The following is a 12,304-nucleotide window of genomic DNA, read 5'->3' as shown; positions in this document are numbered from 1 at the left end:
TACCACAGCCACAAGGTCATAATTATGGCTAAGCCACGCCTATTTCCAATAGGGTCCCGGAGGGTCTCTATGCTGCCACCTACTGATATGTCATCTCTCAGTGCAGAGCATCTCTTAGGAAAAGTGGGGGCTTTCGAAACGAACCACGTAAGAGGTGGTGGTTTCGAAAGGAGTATTTTAACACTAGAAGCGCTGGAATTCCATAACTACTAGAACCGCAATGACTTGATATTTCAATTATATATTATTATTTCAAATATTTAAGTGATAATGTCCGAGAAGCCGGTGTTTGGAGGATATATTGTCACGGGTGTTGTTATGGGCCAATATATTCTCCAAACACCGGCTTCTCGGGCATAATCTCATTCATACAACGGGTTACCGACATATTCAAACAATGATTTACATATTTTCATTAAAAACGTAATTTTTATGAATTTATTCATACTATATCTTCCTTCCACAAGATATAGTCCTGACACAAATCTAGGGTTGCAAACCTAGCCGGCTGGTCCTTCGTTCTATAGGTCCAGTTGCCAGAGTTGCGACCCAGTCGTTGTCTTTTTGTTCTGTATGGACGCGACCCAGTCGTTCATTCCATACTGGCTGGCAACGTTCTTATCCCTTACTAGCTAGCCAACTACAACTAACTTACATTCACGTCAAACAGTGCAGCTAGAATAACAACATAACTGCATTTGCATTTACTCAAAGCTGTTTTCTCGTGACATTTATTTGAATACATCCATAACAATGAGTTAATGGTGTGCGATTTCACCTGGCATAGAACATGTGCTCTCTCATCAGGACACTTGTTCAGAGGAAAGAGCCAACAACACAGCTAACACCATCACTTCAAACGGAAGCTGGAAAGACTGCAAACTATCTGCACTTCGTTTTGTTTTACCTGTTTTCTATTGACATTTCTTCATATAGAAATACAAATTATGCTGATTCATGATTTTGACTGGCTGAGAAAAGCTGCCTGCCTGTCTGTCTCATCCCGAGTCCCTTGTGTTCATTGCTAGGTGACATCTGGAGATCGAATTTGAATATTGAAACAATGTTGGAGAGACAGACAGCAAGGTTTATACAAATCTCCGCTGTTGAAAACTAAATGTTAGTCTAAAATAAATGTGAGATCATGTCTAAATGCTTTTTATAGTGGAGATCAAGTTCATAAATTGCCTGGCTGGGCTGATGAGACAGGGGATTGGGGTGGTAATTTGTGGAATAGACACCGGCTGGAAGGCCGTTTTAACCCATCAGCATCCATGATTAGACCCACCTGTTGTATAATCAATAATAAATAATACATTCTAAAATGAATGCATTTTTATGTTAAAATAAATTACAACAACATAGCAAGGCAGCAACACATGACAACACAGCATGGTAGCAACACAACATGACAATAACATGGTAGCAACACAACATGGTAGCAGCACAAAACACGGTACAAACATTATTGGGCACAGACAACAGCACAAAGGGCAAGAAGGTAGAGACAACAATACATCATGCAAAGCAGCCACAACTGTCAGTAAGATTGTCCATGACTGAGTCTTTGAATGAAGAGATTGAGATAAAACTGTCCAGTTTGAGTGTTTATTGCAGCTCGTTCCAGTCGTTAGCGGCAGCGAACTGAAAAGACGAGCGACCCAGGGATGTGTGTGCTTTTGGGACATTTAACAGAATGTGGCTGACAGAACGGGTGTTCTATGTGGAGGATGAGGGCTGCAATAGATATCTCAGATAGGGGGGAGTGAGGCCTAAGAGGGTTTTATAAATAAGCATCAACCAGTGGGTCTTGCGACGGGTATACAGGTATAGAGTGCAGTGATGTGTCCTATAAGGAGCATTGGTGGCAAATCTGATGGCCGAGTGGTAAAGAACATCTAGCTGCTCGAGAGCATCCTTACCTGCCGATCTATAAATTATGTTTCCTTAATCTAGCATGGGTAGGAAGGTCATCTGAATCAGGGTAGTTTGGCAGCTGAGGCGAAAGAGGAGTGATTGAGGCAACCATGTCTAGATTTAACTTTAGCCTGCAGCTTTGATATTTTTATTTATTTAACCAGGTAGGCCAGTTGAGAACAAATTCTCATTTACAACTGTGACTTGGCCAAGATAGAGTAAAGCAGTGCGACACAAACAACAGAGTTACAGAAGGGATAAAAAAACATACAATCAAAGACACAATATAAAAGTCTATATACAGTGTGTGCAAATATAGTAAGATTAGGGAGATAAGGCAAAAAATAGGCCATAGTGGCAAAATAATTACAATTTAGCAATTAAACACTGGAGTGATAGATGTGCAAGTAGAGGTACTGGGGTGCAAAGGAGTAAAAAAATAAATAACAATATGGGGATGAGGTAGTTGGGTGGACTATTTACAGATATGCTATGTTCAGGTGCAATGATTGGTGAGCTGCTCTGACAGCTGATGCTTAAAGTTAGTGAGGGAGATATAAGTCTCCAGCTTCAGTGATTTGTGCAATTCGTTCCAGTCATTGGCAGCAGAGAACTGGAAGGAAAAGCGGACAAAGGAGGAGTTGACTTTGGGGGTGACCAGTGAAATATACCTGCTTGAGAGCGTGCTACGGGTGGGTGCTGCTATGGTGACCAGTGAGCTGAGATAATGCAGGGCTTTACCTAGCAAAGACTTGTAGATGACCTGTAGCCAGTGGGTTTGGTGAACAATATGAAGTGAGGGCCAGCTGTCACGGTTGTCGTAAGAACGGGACCAAGGCGCAGCGGAGGTTGAGTTCCACATATTTATTTCAAAAGTGAAACTTAAAGCAAAAACAATAAATCAATAAACGAACAACGAAACGTGACTACGTGGTGCACAGGCAAAACACAAAATAATATCCCACAAACACAGGTGGGAGAAATATCTACTTAAATATGATCCCCAATTAGAGACAATGATTACCAGCTGCCTCTAATTGTGAATCATACAAAACACCAACATAGAAAATAATATACTAGAATACCCCTAGTCACGCCCTGACCTACAACACCATAGAGAAACAAGGGCTCTCTATGGTCAAGGGTGTGACAGTACCCCCCTGTTGAAGGATTTTTATCAATAATGACTAAATGATGTATACATTTAACGTAGAATTATAACTAATAGAATTCTATCCTGTCTGATGAAGAATATTTGTACATAGGCCAAGAGGAAGGGTTAACAGACAACTTGTGATCACAGTGAAACTAACAACAGGAAGGATGTCTGGTCCCCAACCAGGGATGGGAGAAACCATTGGGCTTGCAGTAGATTGTGTAACATGTGGTAGAATATGATAAGCAATATGTATGTGTTGGAATGGAATTGAAAAGCAGCTTTGTCATTGTCTTAGAGGAGGGACATTCATGACGAAATGAGAGGTATATAAACCAATGTACATGAAATGATTGGTAGAGCTCTCGAGAAGAAACGCTATTGGCTAATTTTGATGGCTGGTCTCTGTCCATTTTATGCAAATATGAACCTTACAAATTCTTAGAAATGGACAGTGTTTTAATCGAATTAGTTAATGAACACATAAGAACTAAATTCATCTAACACCCCACCAAAGGTGCAGACCCCGGCCGCAAAACCTGAAATCAAATGGGGGGGTTAGGGGGGGTGACTAGTGTCGGTGGTGACTGGGCACCGGCGCAGAGGAAGACTCCGGCCTTGGAGCGGGACTGGACACCTTGCCTGGGCACCGGCGCAGAGGAAGGCTCCTGCCATGGAGCGGGATTGGGCACCGGGGCGGAGGAAGGCTCCGGCCTTGGAGCGGGACTGGGCGCCGTGCCTGAACTGGGCACCGGCGCAGAGGAAGGCTCCGGCCATGGACCGGGACTGGGCGCTGTGCCTGAACTGGGCACCGGCGCAGAGGAAGGCTCCTGCCATGGAGCGGGACTGGGTGCCGTGCCTGGACTGGGCACCGGCGCAGAGGAAGGCTCCGGCCTTGGAGCGGGACTGGACACCGTTGTTGGACTCTCTGGACCGTTGACCCTCGCTGGAGTTTCCGGACCGTTGACCGTCATTGGAGGTTCCGGACCGTGGACCGTCGCAGGAGGTTCCGGACTGTGAAACGTCACTGGAAGCTCTGGACTGTGAACCATCGCCGGAAGCTCTGGACTGTGAACTGTCGGCGGAAGCTCTGGACTGTGAATGCGCACTGGAGGCCTACTGCGTGGAGCCGGTACAGGTGGCACCGGACTGGTGACATGCACACCAGGGCGGTTGCGAAGAGGAGGCAAAGGACGTACCGGACTGGGGAGGCGCACTGGAGGCCTGATGCGTGGAGCCGGCACAGTTGGCACCGGACACCATAGAGAAACAAGGACTCTCTATGGTCAGGGCGTGACACCAGCCAATGAGAGCATACAGTTCGCAGTGGTGGGTAGTATATGGGGCTTTGATGACAAAACGGATGGCATTGTGACTACATCCAATTAGCTGAGTAGAGTGTTGGAGGCTATTTTGTAAATTACATCGCCGAAGTCAAGGATCGGTAGGATAGTCAGTTTTACGAGGGTATGTTTGGCAGCATGAGTGAAGGAGGCTTTGTTGCGAAATAGGAAGCCAATTCTAGATTTAATTTTGGATTGGAGATGCTTAATGTGAGTCTGGAAGAAGAGTTTACAGTTGAACCAGACACCTAGGTATTTGTAGTTGTCTACATATTCTAAGTCAGAACTGTCCAGAGTAGTGACGCTAGACGGGGGGTGCAGGCAGCGATGGGTTGAAGAGCATGCATTTAGTTTTGCTTGCATTTAAGAGCAGTTGGAGGCCATGGAAGGAGAGTTATGGCATTTAAGCTTGTCTGGACTCTTGTCAACACAGTGTCCAAAGAAGGGTCAGAAGTTCAAGAGGGCCACCATTGTTCCTGTTCCCAAGAAAGCTAAGGTAACTGAGCTAAACGACTACCGCCCCGTAGCACTCACATCCGTCATCATGAAGTGCTTTGAGAGACTAGTCAAGGACCATATCACCTCCACCCTACCTGACACCCTTGACCCACTCCAATTTGCTTACCGCCCAAATAGGTCCACAGACGATGCAATCTCAACCACACTGCACACTGCCCTAACCCATCTGGACAAGAGGAATACCTATGTGAGAATGCTGTTCATCGACTACAGCTCGGCATTCAACACCATAGTACCCTCCAAGCTCGTCATCAAGCTCGAGACCCTGGGTCTCGACCCCGCCCTGTGCAACTGGGTACTGGACTTCCTGACGGGCCGCCCCCAGGTGGTGAGGGTAGGCAACAACATCTCCTCCCCGCTGATCCTCAACACTGGGGCCCCACAAGGGTGCGTTCTGAGCCCTCTCCTGTACTCCCTGTTCACCCACGACTGCGTGGCCATGCACGCCTCCAACTCAATCATCAAGTTTGCGGACGACACAACAGTGGTAGGCTTGATTACCAACAACGACGAGACGGCCTACAGGGAGGAGGTGAGGGCCCTCGGAGTGTGGTGTCAGGAAAATAACCTCACACTCAACGTCAACAAAACTAAGGAGATGATTGTGGACTTCAGGAAACAGCAGAGGGAACACCCCCATCCACATCGATGGAACAGTAGTGGAGAGGGTAGCAAGTTTTAAGTTCCTCGGCATACACATCACAGACAAACTGAATTGGTCCACTCACACAGACAGCATCGTGAGGAAGGCGCAGCAGCGCCTCTTCAACCTCAGGAGGCTGAAGAAATTCGGCTTGTCACCAAAAGCACTCACAAACTTCTACAGATGCACAATCGAGAGCATCCTGGCGGGCTGTATCACCGCCTGGTATGGCAACTGCACCGCCCTCAACCGTAAGGCTCTCCAGAGGGTAGTGAGGTCTGCACAACGCATCACCGGGGGCAAACTACCTGCCCTCCAGGACACCTACACCACCCGATGCTACAGGAAGGCCATAAAGATCATCAAGGACATCAACCACCCGAGCCACTGCCTGTTCACCCCGCTGTCATCCAGAAGGCGAGGTCAGTACAGGTGCATCAAAGCTGGGACCGAGAGACTGAAAAACAGCTTCTATCTCAAGGCCATCAGACTGTTAAACAGCCACCTCTAACATTGAGTGGCTACTGCCAACACACTGTCAATGACACTGACTCTACTCCAGCCACTTTAATCATGGGAATTGATGGGAAATGATGTAAATATATCACTAGCCACTTTAAACAATGCTACCTTATATAATGTTACTTACCCTACATTGTTCATCTCATATGCATACGTTGATACTGTACTCTATATCATCGACTGCATCCTTATGTAATACATGTATCACTAGCCACTTTAACTATGCCACTTGGTTTACATACTTATCTCATATGTCTATACTGTACTCGATATCATCTACTGTATCTTGCCTATGCTGCTCTGTACCATCACTCATTCATATATCCTTATGTACATATTCTTTATCCCCTTACACTGTGTATAAGACAGTAGTTTTTTTGGAATTGTTAGTTAGATTACTTGTTCGTTATTACTGCATTGTCGGAACTAGAAGCACAAGCATTTCGCTACACTCGCATTAACATCTGCTAACCATGTGTATGTGACAAATAAAATTTGATTTGATTTGATTTGATTTGAGAAGTATACAGAATGGTGTCATCTGGGTAGAGGTGGATCAGAGAATCACCGGCAGCAAGAGCAACATCATTGATGTATACAGAGAAAAGAATCGGCCCGTGAATTGAACCCTGTGGTACCCCAATAGAGACTGCCAGAGGTCCGGACAACAGGCCTTCCGATTTGACACACTAAACTCTATCTGAGAAGTAGTTGATGAACCAGGCGAGGCAGTCATTTAAGAAACCAAGGCTGTTGAGTCTGCTGATAAGAATGCAGTGATTGACCTAGTCGAAAGCCTTGGACAGGTCGATGAAGACGACTGCACAGTAATGTCTTTTATCGATGGCGGCTATGATATAATTTAGGACCTTGAGTGTAGCTGAGGTGCACTCATGACCAGCTCGGAAACCAGATTGCATAGCAGAGAAGGTACGGTGGGATTCGAAATGGTCGGTGATCTGTTTGTTAACTTGGCTTTCAAAGACTTTTGAAAGGCAGGGTAGAATAGATATAGGTCTGTAACAGTTTTGGTCTAGATATTTAAAAAAAAATGTATGACCCTCCTAAACAAAATAATAATGGATTTATTTGGAATTGTGTACTGTATATTAAGCTACATGGCTTTACAGACAGACGGCTGCTGCAAATCAATATGGTCTATTCCACTGTTAAATATGCATACGGTGACCGTCATGACGGTCAAAGTAGTGCTAGACTGTAAAATACATATATGTAGCAAAAGTCAAGGACAGGTGGGTTCAAGGCAATATGATGAAACTTCCACTTAGCGATCAGAGTTCAAAACTGAGCTATAAAGTGTGTTGAGTCACTAGGGGCAGGGAGGAGACATCCACCCTAGAGAGCCTGTTATGCTGCATGCAAGTAAAGTGAGCTCTGAAATAATGAGTGTAATACTATCAGATAGGCCTATGTGGAGGCTGTGCTATTGCTGTGTTAATTCATATGGTTATGTTGTTACTTGTTTTCTGTTATTGTTACGTTCCTCTAAAACTGCTAGTGAAATTATTACATAAAAATGCAAGTTAAAATGTACATTGGTCTGTTTAATATATTTTTCTTCCTCCCACAAATAAATACTTTATTGACAATACATTCTTAGATTTAAAAAATTATTCAGCTAACATTAGCTAGCATTTACATTTGCGAAAAACGGAACGTTACTACCAACGCTACCTGTTGGTAGACTTTTTTTTTGCATAACTGAAATTCCTCTCTGTCATCTCTGCAGACCATGACTAACGTCCGATAATTCAAACGACGTCTTGAGTGGCACCTTTTCGAAACCCCCACTTCTTCTTATATGGTTATTTTCGAAACCCCCACTTGTCCTTATATGGTTCCTTTCGAAACCCCCACTTCTTCTTATATGGTTGTTTTCGAAACCCCCACTTGCCCTTATATGGTTCCTTTCGAAACCCCTACTTTTCCTGAGAGATGTCATTTGTGCAACCCATATGTGTCAGCATAGAAAACCTGAGGGATGCCTGCTCTGAAAGATGATGTCGCAGCTGGACCCCTCTCCCCATTTCTACAGTTTCTCTACTTAAAATCTGATTTTAAATATTACCCTAATCTTAACTCTGCTAACCTTAAATTAAGATTAAGATTTAATAATTCTTTGTCTTTGTGGCTGTGGTAATTAGTGACGACCCTAGCAGACACCATCATCTACAGCGAGCACGTGAGTTCAAGGTCAACAGAAAAAAGTGTTGTTAAGGGTATGTCAACATTGTAAAGGTTTTGACTTCAAACAATTTGAGAACTCAACTGAATGGCAAATCATGTCTGTTCAGAACCAGAAATGTAAAAATGTAGGAATCACTTAAAAAAAAGATTGTTTGTTGACCATGAATATTTTTCAGTTTGTTGACGATGAGGGATTATTAGAAGCTTTTAGCAAAGCTAGTATTTACACACTAGCGTTGCTTTGAATTAGCTGGCAAAAAAACACAGACTAGTTTGCTGAAGCTAGATCCTTGTGCAGCGGAGAATTTGAGAAAACATCTAATGGAATGTATAATTAAACAGAATTTCCAAACGTGGGTCTGTTGTAGACCCATGCTATCAGAACTCAGGATAAGACCCAGATGCAGACAGCTAGAGTCACAGATGTTTATTGACCGAAACAGGGGGCAGGCAAAAGACAGGTCAAAGGCAGGCTGAGGTCTGTAATCCAGGGCAGAGTCAATAAGGTACAGAACGGCAGGCAGGCTCAGGGCAGTCAGAATGATCAGAACCAGGGAAACAGAACTTGAGACAGCAGGGCGCCGGGAAACTACACTGGTAAGACCTGACAAGACAAACTGGCAACAGAGAACACAGGTATAAATACACTGGGGATAATGGGGAAGATAGGCAGCAGCAGGATGGGGGTGGAGACAAGCACAAAGACAGGTGAAATAGATCAGGGTGTGACACATGCAGTTTCTCAGTGAGGTCCGTTCCTCTCTGCTTACCTTATGTGAAAATAAAAGCCACCCACAAGTTCTTGCCTTTTTTTGTGCAGATATGGCGCAAGTAGATCTGAAGCAAGGCATATGTGTCACACACAAACATCTTCATAATGTAAGACATTAATGGAGGTACTGGTGAGGTAGGAGGATTCTGCTGGTAGGATCTAGAGGATAACTGCTGCTTCAGTTTTTATTTATTTAACCTTCATTTAATAACTAGGCAAGTCAGTTAAGAACAAATTGTTATTTACAATGACGGCCTACACCAGCCAAACCCGGACGATGCTGTGCCAATTGTGCGCCTCCCTATGAGATTCCCAATCACAGCCGGTTGTGATACAGCCTGGGTTCAAACCAGGCTAAACAGACTCATCTTGTACACAATCGTTTATACTCTTTAATGCACACATGGCATATTCACAATCCCAAAGGCAAATGTTCCAAATGTCTCACTTCAGGCAAATAGAATCTGCAATGACTGTGTACGTGATCTTTCAATAAAACATGCTTACTCAAGATCTTGTCTAAGAGCATCAAAAATGGATGTATTTTACATTGGGTAGACATAACAGTGGCAAATGTCTTGTTTCATGTAAAACATCTATTAGGTTTTGCTAAATATAAACAGGGTCGGTTCTTGCCTTTTGGGGGCTAATTGCTAACAGTGGAGCTTGGCATCCACATCACCAACAAACTAACATGATCCAAACACACCAAGACCGTCGCGAAGATGGCACGACAAAACCTATTCCCCCTCAGGAGACTGAAAAGATTTGGCATGGGTCATCAGATCCTAAAAAGCTTTTACAGTTGCACCATTGAGAGCATCATGACGGGTTGCATCACAGCCTTGTATGGCAATTGCTTGGCCTCCAACCGCAAGGCACTACAGAGGGTAGCGCGTATGGCCAAGAACATCACCGGGGTCAAGCTTCCTGCCATCCAGGACCTCTATACCAGGCGGTATCAGAGGAAGGCCCTACAAATTGTCAACGACTTCAGCCACCCTAGTCATAGATTGTTCTCTTTGCTACCGCACGGCAAGCGGTACCAGAGTGCCAAGTCTAGGCCCTCCCTAGACTTTTTTGTTGCTATTTTCTTAAAACGGCATTGCTGGTTAAGGGCTTATAAGTAAGCATTTTACTGTAAGGTCTACACCTGTTGTATTCAGCACAAAATGTGATTTGATTTGAGTGACTGTCAGTGACTGACATAAGAGATAAATTGCTGATGCACAACCAAACTTCGACTTACACCTACTGTATTCTACTATTCTAACTCAACAGTAAATTGAGACCTCGACTGAGTAAAAAAAACGTTTAAAAAAACATGCAGTTTTAAAGTTTTCTTCAGTTCTACATATTTTGCCATAGAGCGGAGAGAAAATGTTACAATTTTATAAAACATTTCATGCAATTCTACTAATTTTGCAATGGGACAGAGAGAAATACATTGCAATTTCACAGCAAATTTCCAATAATTCTACCAATTTTGCCATGGGGTGGAGACATTTTTTAAAACAGTTTAAAGCAAATTTCCTGTAATTCTACAGGGGGAGGGGGGTGGCCTGGAGGTCAGGGACCCTGGGTAGGGTCGGTATTCGGACATGATTATTAAAAGTTCAGATAGCTGGTTAGACTAATTTACCAACCTGACAATTGTTATCTGACATGGCTAATTGAGTGACTGTCATTAACCATGTTTCAATCCACAGTTTTCAAGTGAGTAAAGTCTTATCATATAAAAAATTTACACGACAGCTGGAAACGGGAAGTGTCGGTGTAATTTGTTCGTTCGACATAGTGGGATCTTTTTGTGTCTGTAAAATGTATTCTACTTGAAATGTCAATGGAACGCCTTCATGCCCAAATATTGATATAACCACCATCATATCGAAGTAAATTTAGAGTCACACTCCCACTACGACTCGGGAAACTATGCAGTTTATTAGGCTACAGATGACATTAGTTAAGATGAACTTCACAGGGTGGTGAAAGTGCAAGGTGATGAGCTTGATGCTCCTTTCCATTAAATATCGAGGGTCTAATTCTGGTGATACGATGATCAATGCTTGACTGCCGTTTGACAAATAAAAATATTCTCGCTCTTATCCATAATAATCTCATCATGTAGACTATACTAGATATATACACTGCTCAAAAAAATAAAGGGAACACTTAAACAACACAATGTAACTCCACGTCAATCACACTTCTGTGAAATCAAACTGTCCACTTAGGAAGCAACACTGACAATAAATTTCACATGCTGTTGTGCAAATGGAATAGACAACAGGTGGAAATTATAGGCAATTAGCAAGACACCCCCAATAAAGGCGTGGTTCTGCAGGTGGTGACCACAGACCACTTCTCAGTTCCTATGCTTCCTGGCGGTGCTTTCACTCTAGTGGTAGCATGAGACGGAGTCTACAACCCACACAAGTGGCTCAGGTAGTGCAGCTCATCCAGAATGGCACATCAATGCGCTGTGGCAAGAGGGTTTGCTGTGTCTGTCAGCGTAGTGTCCAGAGCATGGAGGCGCTAACAGGAGACAGGCCAGTACATCAGGAGACGTGGAGGAGGCCGTAGGAGGGTAACAACCCAGCAGCAGGACCGCTACCTCCGCCTTTGTGCAAGGAGGAGCACTGCCAGAGCCCTGCAAAATGACCTCCAGCAGGCCACAAATGTGCATGTGTCTGCTCAAACGGTCAGAAACAGACTCCATGAGGGTGGTATGAGGGCCCGATGTCCACAGGTGGGGGTTGTGCTTACAGCCCAACACCGTGCAGGACGTTTGGCATTTGCCAGAGAACACCAAGATTGGCAAATTCGCCACTGGCGCCCTGTGCTCTTCACAGATGAAAGCAGGTTCACACTGAGCACATGTGACAGACATGACAGAGTCTGGAGACGCCGTGGAGAACCTTCTGCTGCCTGCAACATCCTCCAGCATGACCGGTTTGGCGGTGGGTCAGTCATGGTGTGGGGTGGCATTTCTTTGGGGGGCCGCACAGCCCTCCATGTGCTCGCCAGAGGTAGCCTGACTGCCATTAGGTACCGAGATGAGATCCTCAGACCCCTTGTGAGACCATATGCTGGTGCGGTTGGCCCTGGGTTCCTCCTAATGCAAGACAATGCTAGACCTCATGTGGCTGGAGTGTGTCAGCAGTTCCTGCAAGAGGAAGGCATTGATGCTATAGACTGGCCCGCCCGTTCCCCAGACCTGAATC

The sequence above is a fragment of the Oncorhynchus tshawytscha genome, linkage group LG09, assembly GCF_018296145.1.
Source record: "Oncorhynchus tshawytscha isolate Ot180627B linkage group LG09, Otsh_v2.0, whole genome shotgun sequence".
NCBI lineage: Eukaryota > Metazoa > Chordata > Actinopteri > Salmoniformes > Salmonidae > Oncorhynchus > Oncorhynchus tshawytscha.
The sequence above is the reverse complement of the archived record's forward strand: the minus strand, read 5'-3'. Positions refer to the sequence as shown.